Below are 15097 nucleotides of genomic sequence, written 5' to 3' on the forward strand. Positions count from 1 at the left end.
TGATGATCCTTCCATTATGTACAGCTTCCCCTAGATCACTACTGGAAATAGTTCAGCCTGCATAACCTGGTCAGTGCTGGCAGTAATCCTTTTGTTTTCCATGACTACTGATATCCATTTCTCTCCTAGTGATGACCATTGGAAATCCTTCTCATACACAGCTCCTGTTTAGTGCTGGTTTATTCTTCTATTTGGTAAATGCTCCAGATCATTGTGGGTAAATAATGGGTTCTCTACACAAATCTAGATCATCTGTATTGATCTTTTGATTCTATGTGACCTGCTAAACCATAGCTGGTTACCTGTAACAAGTGGTCTCTCAGGATTGTAAGATATTAGCCCTCATGACAGGTTAATGTCATCTGAGAGAGCCCAGGCTAGAAGGGGGAAAAAATGGTAACAAAGCACCTCAAGCTCATACAGCTTTCTAGCAAGGTTGCAAGTTTCTAGTGAGGTGAACCATGTATGTGTGTGTCCTCCTGTGCTGGCATCATCTCATTGGGTCGCCTCAGTTCTGCGATAAGTTTTTCTTTTTTATTTATTTGTGAGGACTAATATCCTGCTGTCCTCGGAGAACACCAGTTACAGATAAGCAAATTTGCTGAATATGTAGTTCTCACAACTGGGAATCCATAGCTACAGGTTGCCTTTAACAAACAAAAAAAAGGACAAAAATAAAAAACAGAATGCTACTGGGTAACAATGAACACATTGTGGTTTGGCATGTTTTTGTGATTTATTGGCAACCTGGAATTAATAACAACGAGCTTTAAGGGGGATGGAACTGGATTTTCAAAATGAAAGAGATTGATCAAACCTTACTATCACATGGGGAATCCTTTTGCAAACAATAATCAGATACGAACGTGTGCACAGAAGTCCATGTTGAAGCTTTGAAGATCTGACTTCAGGTGGATCACAGATACTGCCTTGGCTCGGATATCGCGAGCCTTGGCTCAGATATTAAGAGCCTTGATGTATCCTTCCAAGGTCAACCCGCTTGGATATAAGTAAAGAGATGTATCTGTTATCTTATTAGAAAGAATAGGCTTGGCTATAGCAGATCAGTTTGAGTCAAAAGAAACAAAAAGCTGGGAGAGCTTTCTAAACGTTTTAGCCCCCTCCAAGTAAAAAGCCAAGGTTCTTTGTAGTTCAAGGTACGCAAGACACATTCACCTTCATGGGAAAAAGAGAAAGGGGATAGGAGATGGAACTTGATATGCCGCCGTTCTGTGGTTACAATCAAAGCAGTTTTACATATTATATATAGGTACTAATTTTGTACCTGGGGCAATGGAGGGTTAAGTGACTTGCCGAGAGTCACAACGAACTGCAGTGAGAATGAAATAAACATCGGGAGGAAAACTGACTAGTTAAGGTAAAAATCTAATAGGTCAGGCATGAACTTAGGATGAATGCACAGAACTATTTTATTATTGAAAAACAAGGTTAGAGTGGATCAGTCATAAAGGCTTGGAACTCACTATGTACTAAAATGACATCCACCAAAGATAAGATTTTCCAGGTCAGGTACTTCAATTCACAGGAGTCTAGTGACTCTAAAGGAAATTTCATCAGCTAGGTATCACAATGAGGTCCCAAGAAAACAGTGGGGGGCTGAATGAAAGGCTTCAAAAGAAGCTAACCCCATTAAAAAAACAAAACAAAACAAAACAAAATTAAAAAAAAAATTAAAACTAAAGGCTGTAGAGAGATGGGTTTACCTTCTATATTGTGGTGATATGGTTCACTTCAGTGGAACAGGTTTTCAAACTTGGCTCTGATAGATGTACAAGGCATTTAAAGCAGTTTATATGTGGAACAGGAAAAGGTGTCAAGGTCACATCAAATGAGAAATCGCTTCCACTTAAAATCATAAGACCATCTGACGGGGACTCTCTTAGAGGCCAAAAGCATTTGAGAGATGTTATACGGTAAATTCCATAAATTGAATATTACCATCTAAACATCTAATCTGTGAGAGCCAGGGATCTAATGTTGGAACATAAGTGAATTCACTGATTCTATATAAAAAGGGTTAAGGTTAGAGAAAACGCCCTCCCCCCCCCCAGCCAGATCAGTACCCTAATGGACAGCTCCCACAGGTGCAGTAAACGGGTGAAATGGGGTGGTACAGATTTCACGCCAGTGTGTCCACAGATTTTGAATCAGCTCAGACAAACTGTGCCCCCTGGTTTGGGAATATTTCTCGTGAATATCCTACCCTTCTAGCAGGGCAGTGGCAATTTTCTCTGCTTCTATTGAGGATAGGGATACCGCTTCAGGATATCTGGTAGCAAAGTCCACCACTGTCAATATATATCTTTTCCCAGTCTGGCTAGGGACAGCTAGAGGCCCCACTATTCTCTCAAGGGCTCACTGATAATGGGTAAAGGTTTCAAGGGAGCTCAGGGGTGATCTCGGGGCTTGCCCACTCTCTGACACACATCACAGATTCGACAATAGTCAGCTACGGCTCAAAATACTCCTGACCAATAGAAATTCTGTGTCAATCTAGTGCTTGAGTGTGTCCAACCCCCCCCCCCCCCCCCCAATGTCTTGCTAGTGGAATGTCCCCCCGATGTCTTGCTAGTGGAACGTCATGTGCAATCTGTAGAAGCTGTTCTCTGAATGCTTTAGGCACTATAAGCTGTTTTCCTGCTGTCCAGGGCTGTTAGGATCAACGGGATTAGTCTCTCTGTACAGCAAGCCCCCTTTCCATTGGATATGTTCTTTACAAGTCTCATTGGTTGGCTGACCAGCCCTCTGCCTCAGGGCTCCAGGTCCGGGTCAGAGTGTTCTGCTTCCTGAAAAGCATATCTCTGTCCTGTATCAGTATCCATATCTGGAAAGGTCTCTACTGTTGACTCTAACAAATCAAGGTCAACAGTCTGATCAACAGGTGTGTCAGTTAAGTCAGGCCGTTCCATATTCACGGCCCCGATCACCTCAGGAACTGGTGCTGCTGAAAGCACTGGAGCGCATCCTCTTGCTGCTTGATCAGCTGGTTCCACCTGGACTGGCTCAAGATCTGGAACTGGAGAGGTGATCTTTGCTACTTCTGCTTTTTGGGCGGCCCAGGCCTGACTACGGGGTCACCATAGTGGAAATGCTGACTCCGCTATCAAGGGTAATGTTCATCATGTTGGTCCCACACAGCACTGGTACCGGCATGCTTTTCATTATACCTACTTCTCTGTATCCAGTCTTGGTACCCCAATCCAGAAATACTCGAGCAATGGGTACAGTTTCTCTGGATCCATTAGCTAACACTACCTCTGCAGTGTGCACTGGAAGAATTGCATCTTCTGGTACTAGCTCTGGTCGTAATAAAGTCATGCTAGAGCCAGTGTCCACAAGCCTAGCTACCTGCGTCTGATTCACAGTTATTGGGGTGCTATAGTGTTGTGGAAACCCATCTGCTTCCTTGCTTGATGAATAACCAGTAATTTTCTGTGCTGCAGCAACTGCGTGGGCCTCTTTCGTGGGACTGGAGCCACCCACAAAACCCGTTAGCTTTGGTGCAGGAACTAAAATGCTTTTTAGCGCAGGCTTGTGATTATCTGGGCAATCTGCTTTGAAATATCCTGTACGCCCACACTGGCAACAAGGACATTCATGCCTGAAGTCTTTAGGTTTTTGGAGAACACTGGAGGATTTTCTGACAGTCTCTGAGGTTGCAAGTATATCTGACTTAGGGCCCTGGCTGTACTTAGATTCCGGCTGCTGCGGATAAGGACTGCTTCTCTTTGCCAGTCTGGGACGGTTAGCCATAAAGATGTCAGCCAGCTCAGCTTGGAGTACAGGGCTGGTGAACATGTTCCCTTACCTCTGGACGACAATGCTGAAGAAACTGCTCCAGAACCATCAGGTTTTGGCAGTCCTCCAGGGTTTTAACCTCAGCTCCACTGAGCCACCACTGATGCTGGTATCTTAGCAGGATCACAAACTCACTGTATCATCCGCCCCCTGCAAAGTATGGAACTTTAGTCTGTAGGTCTCAGGGGTAATGGCATAATGGTTCAACAAAGCTTTGTGCACCTCCTCAAACCTGGAGCACATCTCCATGGACAGTCCTTGGAATGCCTCAAGTGCTCTACCAGTAAGCTTTCCTCCCAGATAGTGCACCTAGATGGGCATAATCGAAAGGGGCGCCCAAGTTTTCCTGAGGGCGTCCATCTTTTGTTTCGATAATACGGTCGTCCCTAGAGATGGTCGTCCTTAAACTTGGTCGTTTCTGATTTTCTGCGATAATGGAAACTAAGGACGCCCATCTCAGAAATGACCAAATGCAAGCCCTTTGGTCGTGGGAGGAGCCAGCATTCATAGTGCACTGGTCCCCCTCACATGCCAGGACACCAACCGGACTTCAGAAAAAGCTCCCAGCTACATAGCTCCCTTACCTTTTGTGCTGAGCCCCCAAAACCCACTACCCACAACTGTACACCACTACCATAGCCCTTACGGGTGAAGGGGGCACCTAGATGTGGGTACAGTGGGTTTCTGGTGGGTTTTGAAGGGCTCACATTTACCACCACAAGTGTAATAGGTAGGGGGGATGGGCTCCGCCTGCCTGAAGTGCACTGCACCCACTAGAACTGCTCCAGGGACCTGCATACTGCTGTCATGGAGCTGGGTATGACATTTGAGGCTGGCATAGAGGCTGGCAAAAATATTTAAAAAAACATTTTTGAGGGTGGGAGGGGGTTAGTGACCACTGGGGGAGTAAGGGGAGGTCATCCCCGATTCCCCTCGGTGGTCATCTGGTCAGTTCGGGCACCTTTATGTGGCTTGGTCATAAGAAAAAAAAGGACCAGGTAAAGTCGTCCAAGTCTTCGTCAGGGACACCCTTTTTTTTTTTTTAAGGAAGTTAGATATCCATCTATGTCACCTTGGGTATCAAACTGCGCAAATATGTTGGGCCCGATCCGGGTTATGGATCCTGCTTTTGGCCTTGGCGCTGGGGTTGGGCTTGAGCTTTGGATACAAGCCATTTCCATCTCCAACTTCATTTGCTGTACTTGGAATTCCCACGCATGCTTTTCATGCTGCAGCTGGAATTCCTCTTGCTGCTGTCGCTCTTCCCAATCCCATTCCTCTTGCTGCAGCTGGTCTAGCCGCTGTTGCTCTTCCTGTTCCTCTCTCTGCAGCTAGTCTAGCTACTGTTGCTCTATCATGTAGATCTGCCATTTTTCAGCTGGTGTGGCATTCGGCCCTAACGCACAGGCCGTTGTCGACAAGGAATCTGATCGCCTCTCAGGAGAACTCTGCGTAGGCTGGTCCTGCGTCTCCTCCTCGCTGAGGCCATCCGGTTGCTCTTGTGTTAGGTCAGGCATCTCCAGTGTCTGCTGGCCGCTTTAAGTCGCTGTGCCCCTCAGGAGAACTCTGTGTAGGCTGGTCCTGCATCTCCTCCTCGCTGAGGCCATCCGGTTGCTCTTGTGTTAGGTCAGGCATCTCCAGTGTCTGCTGGCCACTTTAAGTCGCTGTCAGCACACTGCTAATCTCCTAACACTACCAAAAAAAAAAAAAAAAAAAAACAACTCTAAACAGGGTAGGGACCTTGTTACTGCTGCACTCGTTCACTGTGCTCTGTGTCTGGACGTTAAAGATAAAAAATAAAAAAAAAGACTCAACCACTCAGTGGATGGTGACCCTCACGCCACACATTGAGCCTGACAATCCCACCATGCTGTCACCAAAAAAGAAGGACAAGGTCTGTCATGAAACACCTAGCCACCCACCTGGGGTTACCTTGCGGTCATTTAGAGGGTCTATCCCCAGCACAGCTCAGGTCTGCCTGCACCTGCCGCTTGTGCTCTATACTAGCACCCTCCTAACCACCGACCGGGTCCCAACCGCCTCTGGGCGAGTCTCCCGCTCCCCAGGTGTTCCCCAGTGATTTCTAGTTTACTAGGGCCACACTCCCAGTGGTCCCCCAGTTGCTAGAAAGCACTCACAAACCCAACATACAAACCACCAGGATTCTTAGTCAGTCTAGACAAGCAGAGGCAATAAACTAAAAATGTTTATTGTCATAAAAATATCGAACAGTGAACCATAAAAACAGATGGAACAAAACAGCATATAATAACAGGTAACTGAATATGGATCAATTATAAAATGATATAAACATTTGTTCACTACCTGAATAGTGCCAAACTGAGACTGGAGAAAAATCCAGTATTTCCTAGATGAATTTGAGCTCCTAGGCCAATCAGAGCCCAGAACAACAAGTTTTAAAAATAGCTGGCCACATCACTGCAGGTTACCTCTTATCTATGTTAACTAAAGAGGTAACAGCCATTTCTCTGTAACAGCTTTAAAAATAAACATGCACCACCTGCTGGCCAAACTAGAGAAATACACTTCAAGAAATAATCAACACAGTTTACAAGCTTAAAACCCACTGTTTGGTCATACCTCCAAATACATTCATATCTACGTAGTTGTTTCTCAAGGAGACATAGTCCACTACGATACCATACCTGCCTACAATGAGATTGGGAGGGTTGGATTAGTGTGGATGGAGCCACTCGGTCATGAACAGTGGACAGGACAGTATGGAAACAATTCGCCTGTTTGTCAATCTTCAAGGAATTAAAGTATTAAGGGAAAGAAAATAGAGATGGGGGGAATGGACCCTGGCTCAAGTTGAGAAAGGTGCCTAGAGTAACGCAGGTGGGAGGGGGGAGGAAAGGGAATCTGATGAGGAATAAGAAAAGAGAATTGAAGCAACAAGTGATCAGATCAGGGCACAAGGGTGGATAGGAGTGTCCAGGGTTGAAAAGCAGAGGAGGAGGGGAGTATGATAAGATCCAATGTGTGATGGGTCAGAAACACAACCTTCTGAGACAGTTGTAGCTCAGACAGCAGAGAAAGAAAACCTCTCGAACGAGAATCCAGCAGATTGCCTACATGTATGTTGAAATCTCCAAGAATAAGGATCTTGGGGTAACAAACTGATGCTTCTGAGAGCATCTGGCAGTTTTGAAACTTAGTACAGTAGAGACTTGCAAGACCACCACCAGTTTTGGATGTCCTACCCTGTGAGAAAATATCATAGCCTTCAGGAAAGTATTCATATAAGTAGCTTTCCTTGCCATTTCATATCCAGGTTTCCATGAGGCAGAGGATATCAAAGCCAGAGGGGGCAATGAGATCACAAATCTGAGGAGTTTTGGTACAGAGCGAGCTGCAGTTCAATAAGTCAATGTTGATGGAATCTGTAGTATAAGAAATGCGTGAAATAGGTTGAATATAAGTGGTGGGTGGCATTTCGATGCGTCGTGTAGCCGGTTTCCAGTCAACACAGGAATGGGGTAATGCATCTGCACAATGTTGGTGCCGAAAGAAGCAGGCAGAGAGGGGGTGAACCAGCAGAAAACCCACAAACAAAATGGCTAAGGGCTAGGAGAGAAGGGAGGATACTAAGAGTGGAAAATAAGTAGGATACAAAAATATTTTGGCACGTGCCTGCCCCCAGCAACAAAAATTAGCTGGAGGTGAGAAGAAATAGGCAACTGGTGACAGGATATCCAGTTAGAAGCCTAGCTTACATCAGCTTGAATAAATAAAACTGGGCCAGATGCCCAGACTATCCGGAGATAAAGTCTCTAAAATAAAGCATAGAAAATAGCGTAAGGTCAAAAGTAACAGTAAAACAGAGCACAAACAAGATACAGAAGCAGAAGCACATACGCAAGAGAAAAACGGTGTAGTAAAAGGAGAACAGCTTAGCAATCAGCAACATAAAAGAGTAAAGCAGCAAGAGTATAATACCAGTAAAACAACTCAGCAGTGAGCAACATAAAATAATATAACAATGAAGAATAGCTGGAGGTGAGAAGATATGGGAAACTGGTAATAGGATATCTGGTTAGGAGTTTAGCTTACCTCAGCTTGAACAGTAAAATCAGAGCAGGAGGAAAGCTTTGGTCCCACAGGAGAGGAGGAGTCATAACTAGGGCAGATGCTACTATTTGGAGATAAGGTATGTCAGCTTGAATAGCAAAACCCAGGCCCAGATCAAGAATGGCAATGTGGATGACCCTAAGGAGAATCCACGTGCGTGGAGAACTCATAGATCCCACGAAACAGAAAACAACAACAAAAAGTGGGAATGTAAACCAGGCTTAACCAAAGAACTGGAACCAACACAATTTTATAATTTCAAAACAAACAATATTTATTAATATTTCATTAAAATGTGGATGACTCCAACAAGTGTTAAAATAGTCCACCCTAGGCCTACAATGCCAATGCCTAGGCCTAAATCTTGGCCTGGGCAGATGGCAGTACTATTTTATCTTTGGGGGTTTTTCCCCCCACTATAAAACAAGTACTTAGAGCTACTGTAATTTAAGAGATGCACAATTCAATCCCAACAATGATATTATTATTTTAAACTATAATTGTGAAACAGCATTAGAGAGGACTTCTAAGGTTGAATGTACTGGAAGCAATTTTAGAAGGGTTGGGCACCATGCACATGTATAAAAAGCATACAAGTAGCAATTTTATAAATGCTGCTACTTAAGCTGTATTCTTGTGGCACGCACAGATTTGAAGTGGGTATGTTCAAGACAAGGCTTGGACAGATCTAAAAATTATGGCCCTCATTTTAAAAGCCCTATTCAGGTTTAATATGTGTGCAAACCTGCAAGTAAATGCTTATCTTGCATAAACACTAAGGCCCAGATGCATCAACCATACGTAAAAAAATCAAAAACATAAAAGTCCTTACCGAAGTTGAAAAAACGAAGAATGCAATAAAAAAAAAAAAAGTCCCACATGTTCGGTTCGGTAAAAGAAAGTCGAATGCATTAAAGAAGTGTAATCCCCGTCGTTAATGTGCCCGTAAAACATGCACAGAGCAGCCAAGCGTCATGCTGGCTGCTCTGCGCATGCCAAAAAACGTCAAAGAAGCTGAGGATCGGGAGGGGGCAAAGGCGCTCGTCAGGAGCGTCCTGTATGGACGCCCTTGCCCCCCCCCCCCCCGCCCGAGGTCGACGCTGCTCCCCGCTTCCCCCTGTATTAAATAAAAAATCAAAACAAAACTCCAAACTGTAGTAGCCACGGCCCCCCTCCCTTCCTCTCTGTTTCTCCTTCTCCCACAGCTCCGCCTCCCGCCATCCTCCATCCCCGTGAGGCCGTCGCCGCCACTCCCCCCTCCACTGGACCTCTCCGCCGCCTTACCGGGCCCGCGCAGCGCCTCTCACCTCTGTGTGAAGGCGCTGCACGGGCAAGAACAGCTGATTGGCGATCAGTGATGCCTCCTCCAACGTCCCTCCGTTCTTCCTGGGCCCGTCCTCCTCTGACGTGAGTAACCTACGTAGGTAACTTACGTCAGAGGAGGTTGGGCCCAGGAAGAACGGAGGGAGTCGGAGGCGGCATCACTGATCGCCGATCAGCTGTTCTTGCCCGTGCAGCGCCTTCACACAGAGGTGAGAGGCGCTGCGCGGGCCCGGTAAGGCGGAGGGGGGGGGGGGGGCGGCGGCGACGACCTCACGGGGCCTGAGGATGGCTGGAGGCGGAGCTGTGGGAGAAGGAGAAATAGAGAGAGAGGAAGGGAGGGGGGCCGTGGCTGCTACAGTTTGGAGTTTTGTTTTGATTTTTTATTTAATACAGGGGGAAGCGGGGAGCAGCGTCGGGGGAGGGGGGGCAAGGGCGTCCATACAGGACGCTCCTGACGAGCGCCTTTGCCCCCTCCCGATCCCCTTTTTTGCTTTTGGGGTTTTTTTTTTCAATTTTATGCAGGGGGAAGCGGGGAGCCACGTTTTTGTGTGGGTTTTTTTTTATTTTCAAACATGCCAGCTTGGATTTTTATGCTGCAGGGAGAAGCGGGGAGCAGTGTCTGTATGACAGCTCAGGCCTTAACGACAGCTCTGACCTCACGTTAAATATATCAAGGTAAATGATTCACTGCAATCGTCGGTATGGTTAGTGCATTGCGAATTGTTCACATTTCAATTGGAAGTGACTCGTTTGCATTCCGTTTTCGTTAGCTGCTAGCGTCGACGGAAAATGGCCTTTAATGCATGCTACGGTTGAAAATTTCTTCATTAAAGGGTCGTTAAAGTTTTGTGCATCTGGGCCTAAGTCCCCATTTTACGAAGCCTGGGATATGCACATAGACCCAAGTGCAAACAACTGGCAAGGGGTTGGGGTCTGGGCATGTTTTGGGTGAAACAAAGGCACAGCAAATTCAGAGATGTTTAGTCTCTATTTCAGAAGGGGACTAACGTTTATGTCCTAAAACATCAATGTCAGGAGTTACACCTTCTACCAAGTACATTTAAGATTTAGTTTACAGCTGCTATTGAGCAGCACTCCACTGGAGGGATTGGGGGGGGTAGCCTCCCTTAATACCTCAGTGGTTCCTGGCACCCCAAATGCCAAAGGGAAAGGGGAGGGAAGTCATAATACTATCTTTCTGTGGTTACAATCGAAGCAGTTTACATATTATATACAAGTACTTATTTTGTACCTGGGGCAATGGAAGGTTAAGTGATTTGCAAGTAATGCTGCTCCCACTGCATGTGCCTCCTAATAAACATATTTTTCCAAGGCCTGATACGTATTTTACAAAAGGCTCTGCATTCCGTGAGCTTCTTTGTAAAATGTTTTGCAAATTTTGACAATTTTACCCTGGATGTCTCTTTTCTGACCTAAGCAAGCTATACAAAATTGAGCTTCACAGATACTACATTTAAATTGTGGTCCGTTATAAAAAGTAAAAACATATTTTGTCTGCTACAGGCATCACTTAAATGCTACTAGTACGAACAAGAACTCTAAAAGGTATGTCAGGTTCCTGGAAATGAGGTTGCTTACCTGTAATAGGTATCCTATGAAGATAGAATAATTATCAGTCACACAACTAGGGGATACCATCCACGTTCTAAGAAAAACAATAAAGATTCCTTTGGACACACAAGCACTCGTGGAACATACCTCAGTTCTGTTATTAATCTTTTTCTTAGCCCCCTGGCCTCCCTTATCCAGTCTTTCTCCATTTGTTTCTACATGTACACCAATGATATCCTCCTTGATTTTCCCCAGACTTCTCCTTTCCCTGATCTTTCTCCATTACAAAAGCGTCTTGATGCTACTGACGCCTGACTTTCCTCTCAAAATCTGATTTTGAATCCTTCTAAATATACAGCCCTCTGGGTTTCCAGTCATCGTCCATCCCCCCCCCCCCCCCCTGTTGGCCCCACATTTGCATGGAGTCCCTGTTTCTCTAGTTGATACCTTGGTGTTTTTCTTGGTATTTCTCGACCCCCTTCTCTCTCTCTCTACTCATATTTCTTCTGTGGTGAAATCTTGCTTTTTCTCTCTTCAGGTTATTTATTCTTTGCATAATTACTTAGATGATTCTTCTTGTGCCACGCTTATCTACATTCTAGTCACTTCCTGCCTTGATTATTGTAATATCTTTTCTCTGGCCTCCTACTCTCTTCCATAAAACGGTTGCAAACAGTTCAGAACACCGCCATTCATCTCCTAGCACATGCTGTTATGATCATGTAACACCCCTCTTTGCTTGGTACCACTGGCTGCCAATCGTTTTCCGTATACAGCAAAAGACCCTGACTATGGCCCACAAAGTTTTGTATCGTTCTACTCCAGCGTAACTCTACTACTACTACTTAACATTTCTAGAGCGCTACTAGGGTTACATAGCGCTGTACAATTTAACAAAGAGAGACAGTCCCTGCTCAAAGAGCTTACAATCTAATAGACAAGTGAACGGTCGGTCCGATAGGGGCAGTCAAATTGGGGCAGTCTGGATTCACTGAACGGTAAGGGTTAGGTGCCGAACGCAGCTCACCGGTTATTACTCTGTACACTCCTTCACGGTTACTAAAGTCTGCTTTCTCTAGACAACTTGCTGTCCGTCCCCTCCTTCATTACTCCTGTCTACAGTCCACTAGGCATTCTGCCTTTTTCTGAATGTGCTGCCCTTGGAAGTTAGGTCTGAGCAATCCTACCTTAAGTTTAGATCTTTACTTAAGAACTACCTGTTCTCCACTGCTTTCCCTGCCCATTCATAGGCCATTGGTCAGACACCCAGTTCTGTTGGAGTATGGTCCCTTGAACCCCTTCTTCTTCTTGCTCCCTTTTCTTACATCTTCTGTTCTGTCCTATCATTTTTTGTAGTTCCTTTCTTTTCTGATTTGTTATTGATTGTACACCGCTTTCGTTTTCTTTTAAGAAAGGCGGAATATCAAGCCTTATTAAACATTTTGCGATTGTCTGTATCATTTGTTGACCTTTCCTTTGTATTTTTTACATTGAAAAGATATGACATTGGAGATTTTGTCACCCAGTTGTCATCAACAGACTCCTGAAGCAGGCCATAGGCCAAAACACAGTACTGTGTAGAGTCTTTTATCAATAAATCTTCTTTAAGTATCAAGGTTGTCCCTCTCACTTCTGGAGTCTGTGGTTGATTTCCCACTTGTCTTCTTCTGTTACTATATCCCATGGGATTTCAGAGTTCTCCGCCTCAGTGGATTTCTGCCGAGTTAAAGCATTCTACCCTTTGCTTTCATGTGCTGAGCAACCACTTCTGCTACGTGCCTCCAAAGTTTCTCCTCGAAAGATGAATCGGCCTTAGCAAGAGGGGCTTTCTTTGAAGTATCTCAAGGGAATTAATGTTTTTATTTCTAACAATATCATATATAATAAAACTCACCCTCAATGTTCTGAGGACACTGACGTCACTGTCAGGTCCTCCGGGCACTTCCTTCCGGTTCGAAGCCTTCATGGTGGTGAAGCCACCGAAAACACTGTGTTGGAGCCCCGCCCTCGCGTCAAACGTGATGTCAAGGGCGGAGCAATGGCGTCAGTGGCTTCACAACCAACGACGCAGCAGATTGAAGGTGGCGTGCCGAGGTCCGCAACAATGGCGGCCAGTGCCATCAGAACGCCGAAAGGGGTGAGTAGGGAGGGGGGGAGGTTCGGAAGGAAACTGTGCTAGCGCCCGTTTCATTAACGCAAGAAACGGGCATGTTTTACTAGTGTTTTATATTATATTCCGCTCAGTGTGTGGCAGTAGCCAAAAAAGCAAACAGAATGTTAGGAAGTATAAGGAAAGGAATAGTAAATAAATAAAAGAATGTTAAAAAGCCTCTGTATTGCTCCATGGTGTGACCACACCTTGAGTACTGTGTGCAATTCTGGTCACTACATCTCAAAAAAAGATATAGGAGAATTAAAAAAGTTATACTGATGAAAATGACAAAAAGTATGGAACAACCCTCATATGAGGAAAGGCCATCGAGGGCTCTTCAGACTGGAGAAGACAGCTGAAAGGAAAATCTTGAGTGGAGTGGAACAGGTTAAAAAGTAGTGAATTTAAAACAAATAGGTCCTCCTACAATTCCTTATAGTTTGCTTGTAATTTAATGACTTTAAAATTACAAATGAGACAAAATTATTCATCAACCTCCCTTGTCAGGGCACATTAAGTCCCTATACAGAGTCCTCTTTTAAGTTTTCTGGAAGTCTGAGTGGTTGTAAAGCTCCAGCACATTGGCTAGTAACCTACATAATCCCAAGAGCAAAAGAAAGGGTGGAAGAAATATGAATCAGAAGCACACAGCAGAACTGAAAGGTTATCATGGCACAGTAATGCACTTAACTGGTTGCATCTTCTAAACTATTGCCAGGTCATTAATCTTCCTTTTTCACCCACACCTCATTAGAAAAACAAAATGGAAGAGTATGTTCTAGTGAATTATGCAGTTTTACACACTACACAAACAAATCATGTTTTGGCCTTTTACCATTTTGCATGAGGCTGCAAAAAGATAAGCAATGCTTTTTTCAAAGACAGATGAACCAGGCAAAAGAAGAAAAAAAAAAAAAAAAAAGAGTATTTACAATTGCACATTTTGAGTTTGCTACATCTGACTAGTAATTAATCTCACCAGAGCTTAGATTCCCTACTCTTTTTATTACCTGCCCTCTAGGGAGAGCATTATATTCTTGCAAACCAGTGCTTCCCAAGCTTTTTGTGCCTGTGACCCCATAATTGAGGTCAAAGAAAACTGTGACCCCCTGGAGGTGCAGAATAATGACATACCTATGGAACGCCAACCTAGGTCATGATCCCAAAAACAGTTTTTGTGAACCTGTTTGGGGTTCTGACCCACAGTTTGAGAAGCTCTGTTGTAAACAGACCCGTGAAAAGCAACTATTTGATTCTCCTATCTTTATAAAGCTTACCAACCCTCCTGCTAGTACTTCAAAAAAAACTTCCTATCACTTCTACTGAACTCATGACAAATTTCCTGTCCGTCCTGCCACTTCTGTGAGAAACTTTCATCTGTCACCAACTCAGTAACTCCCTTCTTTATCACCTGCCCATGAAGGGAATTTTTCATCCTCTCATCTATCATAGAAAATAATATATAATTAGAGCATAAATGGTAGCCCCCTGCAGAGATTACACTCACACATTGTAAGATCATTTTCAAAGGTAAATTTGCTTTGCAGACATTTTCTCACTGCTGTGCACAAGTACTGAAATAGGCACAAAGTACAAGCTGGAAAGTACAGGCAGAGATTTACAAAATACCACACACAACCTACCAATAAACATGATTTTGCGATTATTTTACTTTTCTTGTTTTATCTAACTACCAGCGATACATTTAGCCAGTTTTGAAACGGACTTTCGGATTGCCACATTACAATTTTAAACTAATGTACATAGATTTTAGTGATGTAGCCTAGATTTTTGAAATATATTATTGTATTTTACCAATATTTTACATTATAACTATTAAGGAGTATTTGGCAGAGGTGCCAGAATCCAAGATGGTGCCTTAAGTGCCATGAATTTCAAGGTGTCATCTTGGATCCTGGTACCTCTGCATTCTAGCAGTGTTATTGCATGTGTACTTTGCCCTGTGTAGGAAGAGGCATTCCTGAAGGTGAAGTTTAGAACTACCAGGAGTAATTTTAAAGGGACTCAAGAAAGTAGAATAAGATGTTACAAGCTAAAGAAGGCTCTGATGAATTTATCAAAGGGTGTATGCATGCATAGAAATGTGAAGGGCAAGTCTATGGGCTGGTTACTTACATA

At 44.2% G+C, this 15097-nt stretch overlaps 1 protein-coding gene across 1 annotated transcript in view; it reads right to left on the reverse strand.

Annotated features, from left to right (window-relative positions):
- Positions 1–15097, reverse strand: part of PPIP5K1 (diphosphoinositol pentakisphosphate kinase 1) — a 283513-nt gene that overhangs the window by 68388 nt on the left and 200028 nt on the right.

The sequence above is a fragment of the Microcaecilia unicolor genome, chromosome 1 (genome assembly GCF_901765095.1).
Source record: "Microcaecilia unicolor chromosome 1, aMicUni1.1, whole genome shotgun sequence".
Taxonomy (NCBI): Eukaryota; Metazoa; Chordata; class Amphibia; order Gymnophiona; family Siphonopidae; genus Microcaecilia; species Microcaecilia unicolor.